General features: G+C 38.6%; 1 non-coding gene across 1 annotated transcript; it reads right to left on the reverse strand.

Annotated features, from left to right (window-relative positions):
- Positions 1-10348: 10348 nt before the first annotated feature.
- Positions 10349-10421, reverse strand: TRNAA-AGC. Its single transcript has one exon. It is a non-coding gene; the product is annotated as a tRNA-Ala (tRNA).
- Positions 10422-12023: the final 1602 nt, after the last annotated feature.

The raw sequence follows: 12023 nt of genomic DNA on the forward strand, positions 1-12023 counted from the left end.
GCAGATAGATGCTTAGAGGATAGCACACGCTAACGGGTAAACGTACTGACTATAGGGTAGGGATATATGTGATGGAAGCAGACAGAGAAACGCTGATGGTGGGAGCAGACAATGCACGGGCTATGGGAAGGGACACTAGAAAAAGGGGAAAGTGACAGACTGAACTGGCCGTAGGTGTGAGTGGTATTGAAGACCTGAAGCAGGGCTACCCACCCGGCAGTGTGAACCTTGCCTGTAGATGACTGTCACCGTTGAAGTGACACTCTGACTTCATGTGGAAAATGGGAAAAAGAGTTTGTGGATGGATGGAGATGAGAAGAAAGAAAGAAAATGGTGTTTGAAAAATCAGTGGCAAACAACTTAGACCGTTAATTATGACATACTTGTTGTTTTTATACAAAAAGAAATGTATATAGATTTAAAAACTATATTCGCCCAATGTGGGGCTTGAACACAGGACCCTGATATTAAAAGTCTCCTGCTCTACCGACTGAGCTAGCCAGGCTGTTGCTGATTTTTTTTTCTTGGTCCCTTGAAAAGGAGCAGCACTAGAAATGGCAATGTCATTAAAATGAGTGCTGGAAGTGACGCTGCTATTTCTTTGTGGTATTCAGCTAATGCACATCTGATATCAAAAGGTCCTGTGTTTTACAGGTTTTGCCAGTATGACAGTAATCATACAAGTATTCATTTATATAATTGTAAGAGCATGTGATTAAAATGGGATGTTGCTTAAAATGTTTAAGGTGTCAGCTTTATTTTTAGTCTTTGTGTAAAATAACCCATAACGGCAGGGTTGTAGGAAGTGTTGTAGTATCACATTTCAGGCTTTCTCTCTCCTTTCATTTCCTGTTAAGGAAACAGCATTAACTGCTCTCCGAGGAGCTTCTAACCATTTCTATTTTCATTTGGTTAATGTGGTTCTAATAATGGTCAGTTCTATATACAGTGCTTAAGATTTATTTTATTTTTATTTATTTTACATTTGTTGACCGGGCTAGTCCAGCTGGATATATGTCCATTTTCAGTGGAGCCCCGGGGAGAAAAGCTCCACAAATTACAACATAAAAGGTCAAGACCAAGACATTAACAGTAGAATTTGGTACATAAGAAGTTTTTAAAAAAATAATACAAGCTTAAGATATATATTTTATATTTTAGTAGGGAAAGAAAACTTTATCTAAGAACAGATGAACAAGACTAAGACATTTACATTAGAAATGGTATATTACAAATCTTTATAACATATTACAAGCCTAGGATTTTATATTATGCATTCTATTAGGGAAAGAAAACGAAATGTAAGACTAAACTAGATACAGCTAGTAGTTTATATTAATAGGTACTAAGGTCACACATAAACCCAAGAAAGAAAACACTAGAGATCAATAGCTAGAGTGTAGCAGATCAGCATACAAGGATGGATTTATAGTGTTCATTATCACCTAGGTTGTGATACTATATGAAGGTGTTTGATCATTCCACAGTATATACATATTTACATGGGAAAAAATCCTAAGGAAGGTTAAGCTCACTAATAATTAGTGAGTAAACACAAGATCATGATCATGAGCGACTGGGAATTGTGGGAGTCTAGTTAATAGTCAGGTGCTTAGTCTGGGTTAACACAGGGGCATAGCCAGTGTGATTTAAGGTAGGGTTTAAGCTTGCTTTTAAATAAGCTGACAGGATATTGAGGTTAGCTGGAGTGGGAGGATGTTCCAGGCTTTACCTACTGTATTGGTGAACAAGGTGTCACCAGCCGAGTTGTTGGATTTTGATATTTGTACAAGTAGTTTATTAGATGAGCATAAGGTCTTAAGATTGTTATAGGGGATGACTAGGGATGTAAGTATGGGTGTATTTTGAGGTAAATACAGGATCTTTTGGGCTACTATTAGTTGATTAAAAAGTATTAGATTTGGCAGCTCTAACCATCCTAGCTGATTCAGATTGATACAGTGATGAGTTCTATAGGAGGACCCAGCTGCAAATCTGGCAATATTGTTGTAGGAGGATGAAAGTTTACTCAGATTACTTCTACATATTTTGGTATAGATAGGGGAGGCATAGAGCAGGGTAGAGATGAGGTGGGTGCGAGCAATAGTAACCCTGGCTGGAGGTGTTAGAAAGGATTTGATTCTATACAGAGAACCTAGTTTCTTATTTACTGTTTTTATGGTGTTATTAATGTGAGGTTCAAAAGACAAGTTATTATCTATTAGTACTCCGAGTAGTTTGGTGGTTGGTTCAGGAGATATTATAGTTCCGTTATTTGAAGTAATAGTAAAGTTAAGTAGGGGAGGTTCTGCGAGTGGGGGTGAATAGTAGCATTTTAGTTTTTTGGGGTTAAGGATAAAGACGTCTTTGTAGGAGCCAGTTAAGTTAAGTTGTTCCTGCACCTTCTCCACAGACTGTTTTTTGTAACTGCGTCGAAGAACTGATTCACAACTGAATTTTGTCAGCTTCAGTGGTGACATTCATAGCTCTCAACCAGTCAGGGACAAATCCAAAAATAATCAGTGACACTTTTAAAATATTAATAATAATTTGAGAAAATGACAGAAAAGAGAGTATTAATTAATTTACATATTTCTGAAGTAAAATAAGTCTAAGTTTAATTATAGTCATTAAGTGAAACTCACTTTCTTGTCTACAAAAGTCACAAGTTTTAGGAGGGATTAAGAGGGACATAGCTAAAATTTGAGTCAAAATCAGGGACATCCCTAAAAATCAGGGTCATTTGAGAGGTATGGTGACATTGTGACATAGTGAAATTAAGACTGTAAAAGCACATATAAAAATATTGTTGCAGATACTACAGTTGTTATGGGCTGAGGCTGTAATTAATTGGTCATTGTTTTATCAATGTTCTATTCTGATAAATAAACATGTTACATCATGTCAAAGCAGCATCGATGAATGCCTTACTTCAGTAAATATTAAGAAGGCATAAGAAATAAAATAAACAAAAAAAACTTAAGAAATAAAGACAAACCTCAGCAGCCTACTGTTGAGTTAAAACTTCATTTACTTTAAGTTGATTGTAATAGCCTGACAGAGTAGCAGCCTAGGGTTTCCATCAGATGGGGGCTCAGATTGTTTCAGAGAACTACAGCCATGCAGGAACATTTTTATTTCCATTGTGTATTTGATAAGAAGGATTTCAGGTGGCATGTTCATGGCACTTGTTATGACAGAAGACTGGGATATAGAGCCATGATTTTTAGTCAGCACCTTAGGCCTTTATTTGGCAGGTGGTGAGCCCATTATGTATAACAGTGAGCAGTGAGATGTATGTCTTTGGTCGAGTGGTATAAAATATGCAGTTGTGTTTTGCAGAACCTGCTGACTGTACCATTTTCCTTTGAGGCTTGTGAAACTAGGAGTAGGCTATAATCCATTTTGATCATAAGGATTCCCTTATCCGTGAACCTTTGTGCTGCTTCAAAGGAGAATGATCAGCATGTAGCACTCATTTATTATAGAAGCTTGCCATCCAGTTACAGCTTAAATGTGAGAAGTCTAGCCAGATACTTAGGTATTTCAAAGCACTAACCTGCTTATGTGGGCGCCAGTCTGAGTACTTAATTTCTAGTTACACATGATGATTTGGAGCCTTTTGTAAGAAGCATATAGCAAACTCTTGCTGTCCTTAACAGGGCCTGTCAGCTTTGTCACAAAGAACCAGCTATTCCAAAAAATGAGCACTTCCACTGGAAACAGTCAGCCTTCTTAATCAATGTTACAATATAAATGGATAAAGACAACGACCCCTTCACTTCAACTACCCCTCCATCAACTGGGAAAACTACACAAGCACCAATACACGGTCCCAACACTTCCTGGAATTCTTGAATTCCAATGCCCTGGACCAGCTCATTCTGATCCCAACTAGAGGAAGCGACATCCTTGACCTGGTTATTACTAACATGGGCGATCATTGCTCTACACCAATAGTCAATCCCTCCCTGGTCAGATCTGACCATAAGCTTATCACCACATTTCACCCATATCCCCCACAAAGTTAACCACCTTGAAAAACTTCTCCAAAGCTGACTTTGGACTCCTAAAAAACACAGGTGGTTAACTTCACGGCACCTATGCCAATGGAAAATAGCTGTATGACTGCCAAATTATACACCAATGCACTGTATGAACATGTACATAAATGCATGGAAGGTAGCCATACCCAACCGAACCAAGACACTCTCCTCCAAAAAAAGGAAGCCAGTCTGGTGGTCCCTTGCCATTAATAAACTCTACAACAGAAGGAAGAAACTGTTGCAGAAAAAGATGAACTCCCAAGACTGGAAAAACTCCCTTATTAGCCTTAAAAAAAAGTTGAGATCCCTTATGAAATTCTGTAAAGCCAGCTATGAAGGCAGAATTGCTGCAGACACCAAAAACAATCACAAAGCCTTTTGTAGTTATATCAAGAACCTCCACGGCAATACCCAGATTTGCTCTGCATTACTGCGCAATGGTACCTCCTATACTGAGCCAACAGATATTGCCAACATACTGGCTGACAGATTCAGTGCCAACTTTACCCTGCTCTGACCCCCCTAAAGGACCAATCACAGTACCGGAAGAATGCCAGGCACCCAGCATTACTGCAGCCCAGGTTAAAGCTGCATTGTCTAAGGCCAGGAATACAGCTTCCTTGGGACCCAATAATATCCCTGGATGTGTTCTACATGAACTACAAAGTGAACTGGCACCACATCTATGTGCCCTGTTCAGCCAAAGCCTCACCTCAGGCTTTGTCCCTACCGAATGGCGCACTGCTACAGACCCTGGGAATTATCGCCCCATTAGCCTGACGAGTTTGATATGTAAAGCTATGGAGCGTATCACCATGGACTTGATTAACAAAGATATAGTAAATCTCCAAACTCTGGACCCCAATCAGTTTGGCTTTGTGAAAGGGAGATCATGCCTGCTCAACCTGGTTGACTTCTTTGAGTCAGTCACCAGGGCTGTGGATGAAGCTAAGGCAGTACATACAGCCTACCTCGATCTGGCCAAGGCCTTTGATACCATTCCTCACTCGGGAATTATTGACAAACTCACCAAACTAGGAATCAACCCCTATATCACTAGGTGGGTTGCAAACTGGCTCACAGATAGAACACACAGTGTGAAAGTAGCGAACTCCAAGTCAGACTGTCGACAAGTCACAAGTGGAGTCCCACTGGGATCGGTCCTGGGTCCTCTCCTGTTCGGCATCTACTTCTCAGAAGTCCAGGCCAGCACAAAGGGAACTCTGGCTGACCAAGTTTGCAGACAACTGCAAGCTGGGAGCCCATTATTAACTCCCCAAGTGATGCAGACGTCTTACAGAAAGGCCTCACTGAGACCAATGTCTGGTGTCTAAACCATGGCCTTAAGCTTAACGCCAAAAAATGAGTTGTCATCCCCTTTGGTAAAAACTCAGTTCCCAATAGCTACTACATGGATGGGAGCCCACTGAACACTGAAGACATTATAAGAGATCTGGGGATGCAGGTTGACAGCAACCTCTTTTTCGACCACAACTTTGCCATTGTGGTCAGAAAGTCCTTCTATGTGGCACATCTCATTACCAAGGGTTTTGCATCCATAAAGAAAGAGGTCATCATCTCTCTCTCTAGTCTTCCCTCATTAGACCAGTCATCGAGTATAATGCCCCATTTGTTATGTACCTTACCAGACACCTGCAACAGCTGGAGAGGCCACAGAAGTACCTTACAAAGAGGATCTTAGGCATTAAACACACGTCCTCTACGGACAGACTGAAAAGACTCAAGCTATTCTCTGTCTCATATCCCCTACTTAGAGGCAATCTCTGCTTGACTTACAAAGCCATGTCTGACCCAGCTCTGTTAGAATGCTGCATCTAAAGAAATCCCTATCCTTTTTTCCCTCCACACCACACGCTCCAGAGACCTCAACCTTATTACCACAATCAACAGAACATGCTGAAGGGAGAGGTTCCTCACCCAGAGACTGCCCATGCTGTGAAATAGACTGCCCATGCTGTGGAATAGACTTCCCATACATGTCAAGCAGAGCACCTCACTGTCCATCTTCAAGAGAAATCTTGATGAGTGGATGGGTAATAGAAAGTTCACCCAGGGGATCACTCCAGTGGTTCTGCTTGTTAGAGGCACTGGAAACTAACGTCGGGTGGGATGATGCCAGGGCACTTCTAGAGGCTAGGCTTGTAAAGGCTCTAGGATCATTAGCCTAATACACACCTATGAACCACTAAAGCTGTTAAAACACTTTAATAGTTACTGGTAAGCGCTTTGGTATAACACTTCGGGAAGCCATGAACTCATACTAAAACACATAATTTAAATGTACAATCAGTAAATTAATTAACCAATCAATTTTTAAAAACAGTTAATGCAACAATCTTCTGTTTTTTAAATAAGGTTTTAAAGGGACACTGTCATTCAAGCCAAAGTTTTTATCTGCTTGCAACTTCAAAATCGATTTCAATTCTTCACATTCTATTTTATTTAACAGGCTACCTCCTCTAGCATTCTCATATAGAATACTTAGTACCATAAATTCAAAGGTGTGACCCCCCTTGGCTTTATTGTGCTTATTCAGTGCATTTGTATGGACATCCCTCCTGATGTCTCCTACGTGTTCCAGCACCCTGTCTTTTAATTTTCTACTCGTCATCCCCACATAAAACAGGGGTATTTTTTGCGCATAGCTAAATAAACCAAATTTGCAGTAACACAGTCAGCATAGAACTTAACCTCATATTTTACTCCCGTATTTAGATGGATAAAAAAGTTTTCCTTTGAAATATCAGGGCAAGCTATACAATTACAACAAGGAAATGTACCAGTCCTGTCTGAAACCTTAACCGCTTTCAATTTTCTCGCATAACACAGCCTTTGTTTGAATGACCGGCCATTCTTGAAAGCAAATGAGGAACTTGGGCCAACAATACCTAAAATTTTCTCATCTACTAGCTGAACCTACCAGTTACATTTGATCATCTAACACCTATATTACATGCATATGTCAAGCTGATTCTAAGTTTCACATCCAATACATTTGTATTAACTTTCACATCCATACAATGGTCAGAATAAAAAGGTCTTCCTACATTGTCCATCAGCCCTTTAACCTGCGTCAGGACTTCCAAAATTTTTTCACTCCTGTATCCCCTTTCAACAAATTCCTTATAAAGAGTGTCAAAACCCTCATCTAATTGCCTTGGCTCAGTATGCAGCCTGGACACACTTAAAAACCAACTCTTCATAGAGCTTTTAAATACAAACTGAATGAAGTTTACTATTCTTCCAAGACAGTTTTCTAAAAAGTCTGGTCCCAAATTTGCCTTCTGAATCTTTAAATATACTAACATCTAATAATTCTATCTTGGAAGGAGAATAAGTAGCCATGAATTTTAAAAAAAACCTGTGGTAGTGTTAAGAAGTTGAATAAAATCAAGTAAAGCTTCCCTCTCCCCTTCCCAGAGCAAAAACACAAAGTCTACAAACCTTTTGTAGAAGACAGCGTTCTTTCCATATACCTCATTTTTATATACGTAAGTATCTTCCCAGTATGCCCTGGTCAAGTTGGCGTACCTATTGGCACATGCTGTGCCTATAGCTACGCCCAACTTTTGAAGAAAATAACAGTTGACATGTTCAGTTCTTGTTACCACTTCAAAGCTGTTGGTCACTTTTTTCATTTGCAAGTAGTTTATCAATGTTCTGTGTGTTAAAAAAAAAAAAAACTAAAACTTGACAGGCCTTCAAAGAGGCATAGAAAAATGCTCATTCTCCCACCCAAACATCAAATTCTTTCTTAAAATTTTCAATTTGATTGATCTTCCTAATTTTAAATGGGATCATATTTCAAAGTATACCAATCCAATAATGAAAAAAGTAATACTTTTATTCTAACAACTGTTAATTTCACAAAAAAGAGTATTCCTGATATTTAGATAACTTCACAAAAAAAAGAGTATTCCTGGTATTTAGATAACTTCACAAAAAGAGTATTCCTGGTATCTACCTGATGGCTTCCTTTATTTATTCTCACACTTACTCCATAACATTTGCCATAGAAAAAACATTTATGAATTACAATCAACTCTCTTCTCACTAATCTATACTTAAAAGAAGAGAGAGACTATTCCTTTAACCTTCTATTATATCAAATACTCCACAGTCCTTTTATTTTTCTACTGAAGTATTTCTGAATCCTTTCCCATCTTTCAAGTTGTCTATGGTTATTAGTACAAATAGGGGCACCTATTCCATAATAGGCCTTACTGCTGTTTATATGTAGGCAATAATACTTCCTTCATCCTACTTACAATACTCCTGAGTATATTCCTAAGCTCATATTTATTCCTCTTAAAGGTCACAATCAGATGCCCTTCAAAATTCAAATCTTTCTTCAATTTATATGCCCAAATCCTAAAAATCTCCACACTCATTTGACAGTTAATTGTGTAAGGATAACAGTTATTGCCATATCCCTAGTGCATTACACAAGTCTTTTTAATATTAAATTTCACGCCATTACAAACTTGACCATATGAAAAATTCATCCAGATATCCTTGTAATTCACAATAATCATTTATACATGTTAGCACTGAAGCGTTTTTTGAATCCTTCGTATCTTTGCAGAACTACGCCTTACCATGTACTGGAAAGCTTGCCATAAACACTCCAGAAAGGACTGGTCCCAACACAGAACCTTGAGGAACATCATCATTTAGCATGGGAGTTCCTTCGTTGAAGGTTGTGTGTTAGGCCTGGCAAGCCAGTACGTAAAAATCTACTGCCAATCATTAGCGGACTGGAGTTCCGCTGTGGCGACCCCTAACCAGGAAAAGCCGAAAGACACAAACAAACCTTAGATAAAGTTTCATCAGTTTTTACCATACAGGATCTGATCTATAACCTAACCAGTTCTTTATCCAGCTAATAAATAATGATTAATATCCTCCTCTATCAACAATGTAACAATTCTGTGATATGGTATACTGTCAAACGTTCTTGCTATATCAAGATAAACCACATCAACTTGCCTACCCACAAACATACAGCAGTAGTGCATTATTTTCATTTTTGCATGTCTTGGGTCTGTGTTTTATATTGACTGTACTTGTTTAAATAGTGTATATGTTTTGTTTTAAACCTTACATTTGTATAACATTGCTTTGTGCCTTAAGGCTCTGGACGTCACTGAAAAGGGTCCTTAGATTTGTCCATTTACCTGGTTAGCAAGCAGAATAAATGATAACTTAGTCCAATATAGTATGTACAGAAGAATACTGGACATTTGTGGCTGTATTTTTGATAGCTATCTCCCTAGTTAGAGGAGGAAAGGGGCAAAAAACATATTTAGGAGAACACCTTACTTGAACTTAACTGAAAATAAATGTAGTCATTTGCATAGCTGCTGTCAGTAAATACAGCAGTCGCCCATTTGTTCCCATGTGTTGAGCTCGTTTTAAGGATGTCATTATATTCTTTTAATTATGTAGTTATCTGTTACTGTTTGATAACTGGCTGGTTTGGCTGATTTAGTGAACCTTTTCAGCCATGACTCTGGCTGCAGTGAGCAACATTAAAATGCAGTAGCATACATAAGTAGCAGTGTTAATGTTCTTTTGACCATTAGTTTTTAGCATTTGCAGTGTAATTGCAGTTGGATAGCAGAGTTAACTTGCATGCAAACAAATGTAAATCACATATAGAGTAAGAGAAAGACATTTAGAGTTTCAGTTGTACAGCAAGATTTGCTTATAAAAAAGAAAATATTCAGAAGTATTGTCTGTCTCAATCATATACTGCAACACCTAAAAGACGTAGGGTATACTGAAGTCTTTTATTCTAATCATCGTCTGTTGGTTTTCATGTTGTTCCAGCTTTGTATACTTTGTACAGTTGGATCTCACATTTTTGTGGCTGTCAGTCATCTAATAAACACAGTTGTATTGCCGCATTAGATGTGAAAGCTGTAAGGATCCATTTGTGGTAGCTAAATCTATGTTTTCATTAGAGCAGTATTATTTTTCTAGATACTGTTCTATGCCTATCCATTTATAGATAGTGCCAAAAGCAGTTATTAAAAGTTAAAGCGCATGTATGTGTGTTTGTGTGTGTCCATCTAGATCAGTGTGATGATCTGTTTCTGCTTAAAAGGTAAAATAAGTAATATATAGATTGTATTAACTAGAAAAGTGGTATGTAGGCATGGTCAGGAACAGTGTTGCTGAAAGACTAAAACTAAATTAATGTTCTTCATTGATGGTATGGTTCAATTTTGTATCATTTCAGTTTCAGTACATGTGCTGTCAAAGCAAGTAGAAAAAGATGGAGAATGCGGGCATCGATCCCGCTACCTCTCGCATGCTAAGCGAGCGCTCTACCATTTGAGCTAATTCCCCATGTGTAGTCACTGTGCAGTTGTTTTTCTTATGTATGAAAGAGCAGGTTACTGCATGTATTGTGTTGCATTGTACATGTATGAAAGTCATCAAGACATAATGATGCAGCAGTAGACAGGCTGTCTGACATGATACTGATTTAATTTCAGCTTGGTGGTGTTGGCAGGCATACATATTTTCCTGTGTCACATAAATAAACTGCTCCTTCTTTAGTTGTGTTTCCTAAACAGACTAACATCACCACAGTGGCTAATTTATGTATTTATTTTATTTTATATTTTGTTACCGGGAAAATCTGACTGGACACACATCCTTTTTCAGCGGAGGCCCAGGAAGAAAAACGCCACAGACAACACAAATTAATAAAATACAATTTCTATTTATAGAAGCATGACACTATACATTTTACATCATGTAAAACTAGGATAATAAAACTTCAAACTATACATCAACTAAAAGGAAGAAAAATGGTACACTATACAGGTACAAAGATAAAACACCTTAAATTGTACAATCAACACAACATTCAGTATGATCTAGTATTGTAATAATATAAAGTATACATCAGGTGTCCATACTTAGAAGACGGAGTGACAGTTGACAGGATGAGAGAGGTATGAGGTATGAGACTTGCAAGATAGAGGTCAGCTGCCTAAAAGTAAGGGACGAGTGTTTACCCTGGGCGAGCAGCACAGAACATGGAGTTTTACTAGCCGGGGGGGGGCGGGTCACAGTTATAAATCCAGTTAGCTTGTAGGTGTATTTTTAGATATTCTTAAACTGAGCTAAGGATTTTGTGACTGATATGTTGGTGGGCAACGTTTTCCATATTTTGACAATGAAATTAGAATAGTGGAAGGTTCCTGCAGAGTTGCTGGTTTTAGTGACGAAGGAGAGCTTTATTGTTGGAGCGTAGGACTCCAGTACCGGAGTAAGAATGTATAAGGTTTTGTAATGCAGGTATTTTCTCAGGATAGTAAAGAGAATTATGGGTTTGTATAAGCTGGTTGTAAAGGAGAAGATGGGGAAGTTCAAGCCAGTTGTGTTGTTTGATGGCTGAGCAATGGTGTGTTTGATATGGGCTATTTATGGTGAATTTTGCAATTATGCTGTTGCAGGCATCAAGTTTAGTTATATCCGATTTTCTAAGATTGGTGAGGATAGGGGAGGCATATAGAAGTGTAAAGATAAGATGTGTTTGTGCAATTAGCCCTGTTGCTGTTTGTGAGGAATTGTCTCTCTCGCCTTCATTCTTGCTGGTTGGGTTCGGAGCCGACCTTCGGCTCCGACTCAGCCATTTTCTAAAGCTCGAGAGCTACTTACTGGCTCGAGGCCTCCCTAAATCCCACAATGCCTGGCGCTAGACCCTCAGATCTCGTTTGCCGCTTCAGCTACGAGGTTGCACTTTACTGGCTCAGGTCGTATTCATCTTTTGTAATATTAGTAGTTAAACTTTTAGTGTATACTTTTCAAGTTTTTTTTGTTAAATCAGAGTAGTGCTGTAGATTAGTCTTAGTTTTCCCTGTGTTTTTCTACCCTTAGGAAACTCGTTTTTATTTAGAGAGTTTCTCCCCTCCCCCCCTATCTCCCTAAGTAGGCCGT

The sequence above is a fragment of the Protopterus annectens genome, chromosome 9.part0 (assembly GCF_019279795.1).
Source record: "Protopterus annectens isolate FY-2018-M chromosome 9.part0, PAN1.0, whole genome shotgun sequence".
Lineage (NCBI taxonomy): Eukaryota > Metazoa > Chordata > Ceratodontiformes > Protopteridae > Protopterus > Protopterus annectens.